Genomic DNA, 10974 nt, shown 5'->3' on the forward strand with positions numbered 1-10974 from the left:
AGCCTATTTACATTTTAACCTGGAGGAAGAATGTGGTGTTTGTTCATTATTTAGCATTTGAAAAGAAAACATTGAATAAAGGTGCAGTCATCACAACCCTATTGAAACTAATTCCACACACCTGAGTGCTCCTCATTCCCTCAGAGCAGCACAACCTGAACAATGACTTAAAGTTGTCCAGGTTTCCCAGGTTTACACAAATACAGCTATATTAATGGATATAGGATATGATTATCATAATCTCAATGAATTATTCTGATTCATCCTGATAATTAATTAATAATGGCTTACACTATGGACACATGTTTCGGCCTACATATTACACAATGGGATTTCACTGTAAATATAGACACGAAAGAAAATGAGAACATTATTGCACAATAGGATATGAGACTTTGAGGATTTGACAATATACTAATTTGTTGTTAGGCCTTGACCAGTCCTGTACAGAAACCCCACCACTGTCTTCTAAAGTCAAAACAAATTGAACTTGCATTGCAACTTAATAGAATAAAAAATAAAAGTACAGGGTGTGCTGTAGTATACTTGTAAAAGACAAGATGTGAAGGCTTGTGTACTATTTATGAAGACTGTTTGCAATAACTTTAGGGGATGGCAGTTTTTGTTTTGGAAAACAGTTTTTCTTGTTTCTTCACCAGAGCTGGTTCTATGTTACTGAAAGAATATGGAGCAATCCTCTTAATGGCTCTGCTGCAGTAACACTTCATTAATATCCACTTATTCAATATCGTTAGACTGTACATATATTATCCAGATAGTCAGATACTCTATATTGGGTATAGATAGATTCATATATTAAATATGAAGCTTACAAAGCCGTAGTCTGATAACCCACCTCTTCAGACTCCACCATGGCCCGTAGCACTTGCCCTAGCATTTTATGTCGACTTAGATAGTATTTTAGACAGACTTATAGCTCGTTACGTAGACGGCACTAGAATTGCATTTTATGTAGTCATAGCATTTTATAGTACACATGTATATTGTATGATATATAATATAGTATAGTATGTATAGTTGACATAGATACTTCACTGTTATGTTCTTAGTTTATACATGATTCATGATAACTACTTTTTATATATGTGATGTATGCCATGCTTTTGTTTTTGCTTAAATGTAAGTCGCTCTGGATCAAGAGCGTCTGCTAAATGCCTAAATTGTAAATTTAGCAGTTAGCAGTTTATTTCTAGACTGTTGCATAGAGAGCATGACCGGGGGAGGAGTCAGAGAGGGGTGGAGGACATGCAGCAGTTTGTTAGGTTGTGATTGGTGGCTGATGATTCTATTGTTCCACTCTTTGGCCAATCAACACCAAGCAGTTAGTGGCTCCACCTCAGGCTCTCTAGTATAAGCAGAGTTTGTAGTTGTCAGTTCTCCACAACTCCTCCAGGATATCAATCCTTTCTGATCACATCTGACTGTGGACTCCAGACTTGAAGAGAAGATGGACTCTCTCAACACCACCTCAAACGATTCTGCTCAACAGGGAGGACCCAATGATCACCAAAACCTCTGTAAGTTACTTACTGTGTCTATATGGATATAAAGCATGCCATAAGGATGTTTTTTATCTAGTCATTTGTTTGTTTTGATTTATTTTAGTATTGACTACCTGTTTTTATGTAGAATCAAATTATAAATGGATGCTAAATTGATAATTGGTTAATTGGATAATTAGTTTTTGCTATTTTAAGTCCAGGAATGCCTCTAAACAACATTTCCTTTGTTTTTGTTTCCAATTCAGTGTTGCATCAGTCTGGTTTCCCTGTTCTACCAGAGGTGAATGACCAAAGAAGCGTGACTAAGCAAAAATGCCACTCCTGTGATCAGTGTGGAAAACGCTTCTCTCTAAAGAACAGCCTTAAAATACACCAGAGAATTCACACAGGAGAGAAACCATATGGATGTGATGATTGTGGACAACATTTCTCTACAAAGGGATATCTTAAAACACACCAGAGAATTCACACAGGAGAGAAACCCTATGGATGTGATCAGTGTGGTAAACGCTTCTCTCAAAAGAACAGCCTTACAACACACCAGAGAATTCACACAGGAGAGAAACCCTATGGATGTGATCAGTGTGGGCAACACTTCTCTCAAATGGGCAGCCTTAAAACACACCAGAGAATTCATACTGGTGAGAAACCCTATGGATGTGATCAGTGTGGACAACATTTCTCTGAAATGTCCAACCTTAAAAGCCACCAGAGAATTCACACAGGAGAGAAACCCTATGGATGTGATCAGTGTGGACAACATTTCTCTGAAATGTCCAACCTTAAAAGCCACCAGAGAATTCACACAGGAGAGAAACCCTATGGATGTGATCAGTGTGGACAACATTTCTCTGAAATGTCCAACCTTAAAAGCCACCAGAGAATTCACACAGGAGAGAAACCATATGGATGTGATCAGTGTGGACAACACTTCTCTACAAAGGGAACTCTCAAAACACACCAGAGAATTCACACTGGAGATAAACCCAAATGATGTGTGGAAAAGCCTTTGGTATATATATTTTTTGTATAGATCGATTGTGTTTAACTTGATTTTCTTATTGGACATTTTTCAAGACATTTTAAATTAGACACATTGTCTGTGACAGGGAAGAAATTAGCACACAATCACATTTTGTACATACATGTGTTGTAAGTATGGATGAAGTAAAACATGTTACAAAATACACATTGTGTACGTTCTTATATATTATGGCTACAGCCATTGGTCAAATAATATGAAAGGGGTATTGTTAAGTATAACATGTGCGCCCCTACTTCTTGTGTCCTACAGAGGGCAATGTTATCTGCATTACGTCCAAATTCATAATGGCTAAGTGTTGTCTAAGAGACAGTGCGAGGCGCTGGTTGCAAAGACTTTACCAAAAGACCTGTTAGTTGTGTTGGAAAATGCAGTAAGCGTCGTTAACTTTATTAAAGCAAGACGCCAAGACCACTGAAAAGCAGGCTGTTCGCCACACTGTGCCAGGAAATGGAGGCGGAACATGAAACTCTGCTTTTGCACACTGAGGTTCGATGGCTTTCCAGAGGAAAGGTTTTGTCGCGTGTATATGAACTGAGGGAGGAATTAAAGTGCTTTCTGTCCAAGCTCAAGGTTCACACTAAGACAGAAATTGTCAAACATATTTACTTTTCTTTTCATCAATTATTTTTTACGATTTTCTTTGTACAAAACTGCTCAAGACCATTGTATTGTGGCAAAAGATTTTTGTTCTTGTTTTTACAACTCCTTTTTTTATTTAGAAGTATTACTTTGCATTGACAAATTGAACATGTGTGTGCTACATTTTGTATGAGTTTTCAAAAATAAATTGGTGAAACTGAGTCACTGTCTCTGTCCTTTTCTTTCTCTTTAAAGTTATTTGACGAGTGCTGTCATGTGTGTTTTTAAAAGTATATTGGGTTCATATATATATATATATATATTATATCTATATATATTATATCTGTATCCCTTACAACACCATTAACATTTCACAAAGGATAATAACAAGTTCCATGTGATGATAGACCTATTTCTGTAGTTCTGCTGAAACTCATCAGAGTCAAAGAGGTGTAAAATGGTCTCAGTTCATCCATAATGTGGTCATTAACAGGTGATCTGTCCAATGACAGACAACCAGTGACCATTAACACGTTTAATATCTGCATTTTAATGCATTGTCTATAGTGAATGAAGCCATCATCATCTAGCATGTTTAACCTGGGAAAGAATGTGGGTTTTGTTCACCATTTAGGCCACAAGCCTATTGAAACTAAGTGCTCCTCATTCCCTCAGAGCAACACAACCTGAACAATGATTTGACTTGTTTTACATGAATATAGGATATGAGTATTATAAGAATGACTTATCCTGACTTATCCTGATCATGAATGAATGCCTTACACTATGGACACATGTTTCTGCACACAGGCCTACACATTACACAATGGGATTTCACTGTAAATATAGATAAGAAATAAAATGAGAACAATAGAGCACAGTAGACTTTGAGGATTTGACAATACATTAATTTGTTGTCAGGCATTGACCAGTCCTGTACAGAACCCAGCCCACTGACTTCTATACTAAAGTGGAAACAAATTGAACTTACATTGCAACTTAATAAAATAAAACATAATAGTACAGGGGATGCGGTAGTATACTTGTTACTTAGATGTGAGGCCATAATGTGTACTATTTATGAAGACTGTTTGCAATCATTTTAGGGCAGTTGGCCTAACTGTTTTTTTTGGGAATGTGGATAAATCCTCTTAATGGCTCGATCTGCTGCAGTAACAATTAATTAATATACACTTATTCAATATTGTTGACTGTAAATATATTACCCAGATACTCAGTATTGGATATATATTCATACATTAAATATGAAGCTTACAAAGCAATCTCACATTTAGTTTATTTCTAGAATGTTACATAGAGCATGGCCTGGGGGAGGAGTCAGAGAGGGGTGGAGGACATGCAGCAGTTTGTTAGGTTGTGATTGGTGGAGAGAATGAATCGTCAGTCATCAGCATTTTAGCCTATTTACATTTTAACCTGGAGGAAGAATGTGGGGTTTGTTCATTATTTAGCATTAAAAAAAAACATTGAATAAAGGTGCAGTCATCACAACCCTATTGAAACTAATTCAGAGCAGCACAACCTGAACAATGACTTAAAGTTGTCCAGGTTTACACAAATACAGCTATATTAATGGATATAGGATATGATTATCATAATCTCAATGAATTATTCTGATTCATCCTGATAATTAATTAATAATGGCTTACACTATGGACACATGTTTCGGCCTACATATTACACAATGGGATTTCACTGTAAATATAGACACGAAAGAAAATGAGAACATTATTGCACAATAGGATATGAGACTTTGAGGATTTGACAATATACTAATTTGTTGTTAGGCCTTTACTAGAAACCCCACCACTGTCTTCTAAAGTCGAAACAAATTGAACTTGCATTGCAACTTAATACAACACAAAATTAAAGTACAGGGTGTGCTGTAGTATACTTGTATAAAAGACAAGATGTGAAGGCTTGTGTACTATTTATGAAGACTGTTTGCAATAACTTTAGGGGATGGCAGTTTTTGTTTTAGAAAACTGTTTTTCTTGTTTCTTCACCAGAGCTGGTTCTATGTTACTGAAAGAATATGGAGCAATCCTCTTAATGGCTCTGCTGCAGTAACACTTCATTAATATCCACTTATTCAATATCGTTAGACAGTACATATATTATCCAGATAGTCAGATACTCTATATTGGGTATAGATAGATTCATATATTAAATATGAAGCTTACAAAGCCGTAGTCTGAAACCCCACCTCTTCAGACTCCACCATGGCCCGTAGCACTTGCCCTAGCATTTTATGTCGACTTAGATAGTATTTTAGACAGACTTATAGCTCGTTACGTAGACGGCATTAGAATTGCATTTCATGTAGTCATAGCATTTTATAGTACACATGTATATTGTATAATATAGTATAGTATGTATAGTTGACATAGATACTCCACTGTTACGTTCTTAGTTTATACATGATTCATGATAACTTTTTATATATGTGATGTATGCCATGCTTTTGTTTTTGCTTAATGTAAGTCGCTCTGGATCAAGAGCATCTGCTAAATGCCTAAATTGTAAATCTCACAGTTAGCAGTTTATTTCTAGACTGTTGCATAGAGAGCATGACCGGGGGAGGAGTCAGAGAGGGGTGGAGGACATGCAGCAGTTTCTTAGGTTGTGATTGGTGGCTGATGATTCTATTGTTCCACTCTTTGGCCAATCAACACCAAGCAGTTAGTGGCTCCACCTCAGGCTCTCTAGTATAAGCAGAGTTTGTAGTTGTCAGTTCTCCACAACTCCTCCAGGATATCAATACTTTCTGATCACATCTGACTGTGGACTCCAGACTTGAAGCGAAGATGGACTCTCTCAACATCACCTCAAATGATTCTGCTCAACAGGGAGGACCCAATGATCACCAAGACCTCTGTAAGTTACTTACTGTGTCTATATGGATATACAGCATGGCATAAGGATGTTTTTTATCTAGTCATTTGTTTGTTTTGATTTATTTTAGTATTGACTACCTGTTTTTATGTATTTTCTAAAATATAATACAATTGTAGAATCAAATTATAAATGGATGCTAAATTGATAATTGGGTACATTAACTTCATACTAGTTTTTGTTTTAAGTCCAGGAATGCCTCTAAACAACATTTCCTTTGTTTTTGTTTCCAATTCAGTGTTGCATCAGTCTGGTTTCCCTGTTCTACCAGAGGTGAATGACCAAAGAAGCGTGACTAAGCAAAAATGCCACTCCTGTGATCAGTGTGGAAAACGCTTCTCTCAAAAGAACAGCCTAAAAATACACCAGAGAATTCACACTGGAGAGAAACCCTATGGATGTGATCAGTGTGGACAACACTTCTCTACAAAGGGAAATCTTAAAACACACCAGAGAATTCATACTGGTGAGAAACCATATGGATGTGATCAGTGTGGACAACATTTCTCTGAAATGTCCAGCCTTAAAAGCCACCATAGAATTCACACTGGAGAGAAATCCTATGGATGTGATCAGTGTGGGAAACACTTCTCTCACTTGGTAAGCCTTAAAATACACCAGAGAATTCACACTGGAGAGAAACCATATGGATGTGATCAGTGTGGACAACACTTCTCTAGAATGGCACACCTTAAAAGCCACCAGAGAATTCACACAGGAGAGAAACCCTATGGATGTGATCAGTGTGGGCAACACTTCTCTCAAATGGCCAGCCTTAAAACACACCAGAGAATTCATACTGGTGAGAAACCCTATGGATGTGATCAGTGTGGTCACCACTTCTCTCAAATGTCCAGCCTTAAAATACACCAGAGAATTCACACTGGAGAGAAACCATATGGATGTGATCAGTGTGGACAACACTTCTCTCAAATGGCACACCTTAAAAGCCACCAGAGAATTCACACAGGAGAGAAACCCTATGGATGTGATCAGTGTGGGCAACACTTCTCTCAAATGGGCAGCCTTAAAACACACCAGAGAATTCATACTGGTGAGAAACCCTATGGATGTGATCAGTGTGGACAACATTTCTCTGAAATGTCCAACCTTAAAACCCACCAGAGAATTCACACAGGAGAGAAACCCTATGGATGTGATCAGTGTGGACAACATTTCTCTGAAATGTCCAACCTTAAAAGCCACCAGAGAATTCACACAGGAGAGAAACCATATGGATGTGATCAGTGTGGACAACACTTCTCTACAAAGGGAACTCTCAAAACACACCAGAGAATTCACACTGGAGATAAACCCAAATGATGTGTGGAAAAGCCTTTGGTATATATATTTTTTGTATAGATCGATTGTGTTTAACTTGATTTTCTTATTGGACATTTTTCAAGACATTTTAAATTAGACACATTGTCTGTGACAGGGAAGAAATTAGCACACAATCACATTTTGTACATACATGTGTTGTAAGTATGGATGAAGTAAAACATGTTACAAAATACACATTGTGTACGTTCTTATATATTATGGCTACAGCCATTGGTCAAATAATATGAAAGGGGTATTGTTAAGTATAACATGTGCGCCCCTACTTCTTGTGTCCTACAGAGGGCAATGTTATCTGCAGTATGTCCAAATTCATAATGGCTAAGTGCTGCTAAGTGTTGTCTAAGAGACAGTGCGAGGCGCTGGTTGCAAAGACTTTACCAAAAGACCTGTTAGTTGTGTTGGAAAATGCAGTAAGCGTCGTTAACTTTATTAAAGCAAGACGCCAAGACCACTGAAAAGCAGGCTGTTCGCCACACTGTGCCAGGAAATGGAGGCGGAACATGAAACTCTGCTTTTGCACACTGAGGTTCGATGGCTTTCCAGAGGAAAGGTTTTGTCGCGTGTATATGAACTGAGGGAGGAATTAAAGTGCTTTCTGTCCAAGCTCAAGGTTCACACTAAGACAGAAATTGTCAAACTTATTTACTTTTCTTTTCATCAATTATTTTTTACGATTTTCTTTGTACAAAACTGCTCAAGACCATTGTATTGTGGCAAAAGATTTTTGTTCTTGTTTTTACAACTCCTTTTTTTATTTAGAAGTATTACTTTGCATTGACAAATTGAACATGTGTGTGCTACATTTTGTATGAGTTTTCAAAAATAAATTGGTGAAACTGAGTCACTGTCTCTGTCCTTTTCTTTCTCTTTAAAGTTATTTGACGAGTGCTGTCATGTGTGTTTTTAAAAGTATATTGGGTTCATATATATATATATATATATATATATATATATATATATATATATATATATATATATACATAATATTATATCTATATATTATATCTGTATCCCTTACAACACCATTAACATTTCACAAAGGATAATAACAAGTTCCATGTGATGATAGACCTATTTCTGTAGTTCTGCTGAAACTCATCAGAGTCAAAGAGGTGTAAAATGGTCTCAGTTCATCCATAATGTGGTCATTAACAGGTGATCTGTCCAATGACAGACAACCAGTGACCATTAACACGTTTAATATCTGCATTTGAATGCATTGTCTATAGTGAATGAAGCCATCATCATCTAGCATGTTTAACCTGGGAAAGAATGTGGGTTTTGTTCACCATTTAGGCCACAAGCCTATTGAAACTAAGTGCTCCTCATTCCCTCAGAGCAACACAACCTGAACAATGATTTGACTTGTTTTACATGAATATAGGATATGAGTATTATAAGAATGACTTATCCTGACTTATCCTGATCATGAATGAATGCCTTACACTATGGACACATGTTTCTGCACACAGGCCTACACATTACACAATGGGATTTCACTGTAAATATAGATAAGAAATAAAATGAGAACAATAGAGCACAGTAGACTTTGAGGATTTGACAATACATTAATTTGTTGTCAGGCATTGACCAGTCCTGTACAGAACCCAGCCCACTGACTTCTATACTAAAGTGGAAACAAATTGAACTTACATTGCAACTTAATAAAATAAAACATAATAGTACAGGGGATGCGGTAGTATACTTGTTACTTAGATGTGAGGCCATAATGTGTACTATTTATGAAGACTGTTTGCAATCATTTTAGGGCAGTTGGCCTAACTGTTTTTTTTGGGAATGTGGATAAATCCTCTTAATGGCTCGATCTGCTGCAGTAACAATTAATTAATATACACTTATTCAATATTGTTGACTGTAAATATATTACCCAGATACTCAGTATTGGATAGTTATTCATACATTAAATATGAAGCTTACAAAGCAATCTCACATTTAGTTTATTTCTAGAATGTTACATAGAGCATGGCCTGGGGGAGGAGTCAGAGAGGGGTGGAGGACATGCAGCAGTTTGTTAGGTTGTGATTGGTGGAGAGAATGAATCGTCAGTCATCAGCATTTTAGCCTATTTACATTTTAACCTGGAGGAAGAATGTGGGGTTTGTTCATTATTTAGCATTAAAAAAAAACATTGAATAAAGGTGCAGTCATCACAACCCTATTGAAACTAATTCAGAGCAGCACAACCTGAACAATGACTTAAAGTTGTCCAGGTTTACACAAATACAGCTATATTAATGGATATAGGATATGATTATCATAATCTCAATGAATTATTCTGATTCATCCTGATAATTAATTAATAATGGCTTACACTATGGACACATGTTTCGGCCTACATATTACACAATGGGATTTCACTGTAAATATAGACACGAAAGAAAATGAGAACATTATTGCACAATAGGATATGAGACTTTGAGGATTTGACAATATACTCATTTGTTGTTAGGCCTTTACTAGAAACCCCACTACTGTCTTCTAAAGTCGAAACAAATTGAACTTGCATTGCAACTTAATACAACACAAAATTAAAGTACAGGGTGTGCTGTAGTATACTTGTATAAAAGACAAGATGTGAAGGCTTGTGTACTATTTATGAAGACTGTTTGCAATAACTTTAGGGGATGGCAGTTTTTGTTTTGGAAAACAGTTTTTCTTGTTTCTTCACCAGAGCTGGTTCTATGTTACTGAAAGAATATGGAGCAATCCTCTTAATGGCTCTGCTGCAGTAACACTTCATTAATATCCACTTATTCAATATCGTTAGACTGTACATATATTATCCAGATAGTCAGATACTCTATATTGGGTATAGATAGATTCATATATTAAATATGAAGCTTACAAAGCCGTAGTCTGATAACCCACCTCTTCAGACTCCACCATGGCCCGTAGCACTTGCCCTAGCATTTTATGTCGACTTAGATAGTATTTTAGACAGACTTATAGCTCGTTACGTAGACGGCACTAGAATTGCATTTTATGTAGTCATAGCATTTTATAGTACACATGTATATTGTATGATATATAATATAGTATAGTATGTATAGTTGACATAGATACTTCACTGTTATGTTCTTAGTTTATACATGATTCATGATAACTACTTTTTATATATGTGATGTATGCCATGCTTTTGTTTTTGCTTAAATGTAAGTCGCTCTGGATCAAGAGCGTCTGCTAAATGCCTAAATTGTAAATTGTAAATCTCACAGTTAGCAGTTTATTTCTAGACTGTTGCATAGAGAGCATGACCGGGGGAGGAGTCAGAGAGGGGTGGAGGACATGCAGCAGTTTGTTAGGTTGTGATTGGTGGCTGATGATTCTATTGTTCCACTCTTTGGCCAATCAACACCAAGCAGTTAGTGGCTCCACCTCAGGCTCTCTAGTATAAGCAGAGTTTGTAGTTGTCAGTTCTCCACAACTCCTCCAGGATATCAATACTTTCTGATCACATCTGACTGTGGACTCCAGACTTGAAGCGAAGATGGACTCTCTCAACATCACCTCAAATGATTCTGCTCAACAGGGAGGACCCAATGATCA

Source organism: Protomyctophum parallelum, assembly GCF_964188405.1.
Source record: "Protomyctophum parallelum genome assembly, chromosome: 13".
NCBI lineage: Eukaryota > Metazoa > Chordata > Actinopteri > Myctophiformes > Myctophidae > Protomyctophum > Protomyctophum parallelum.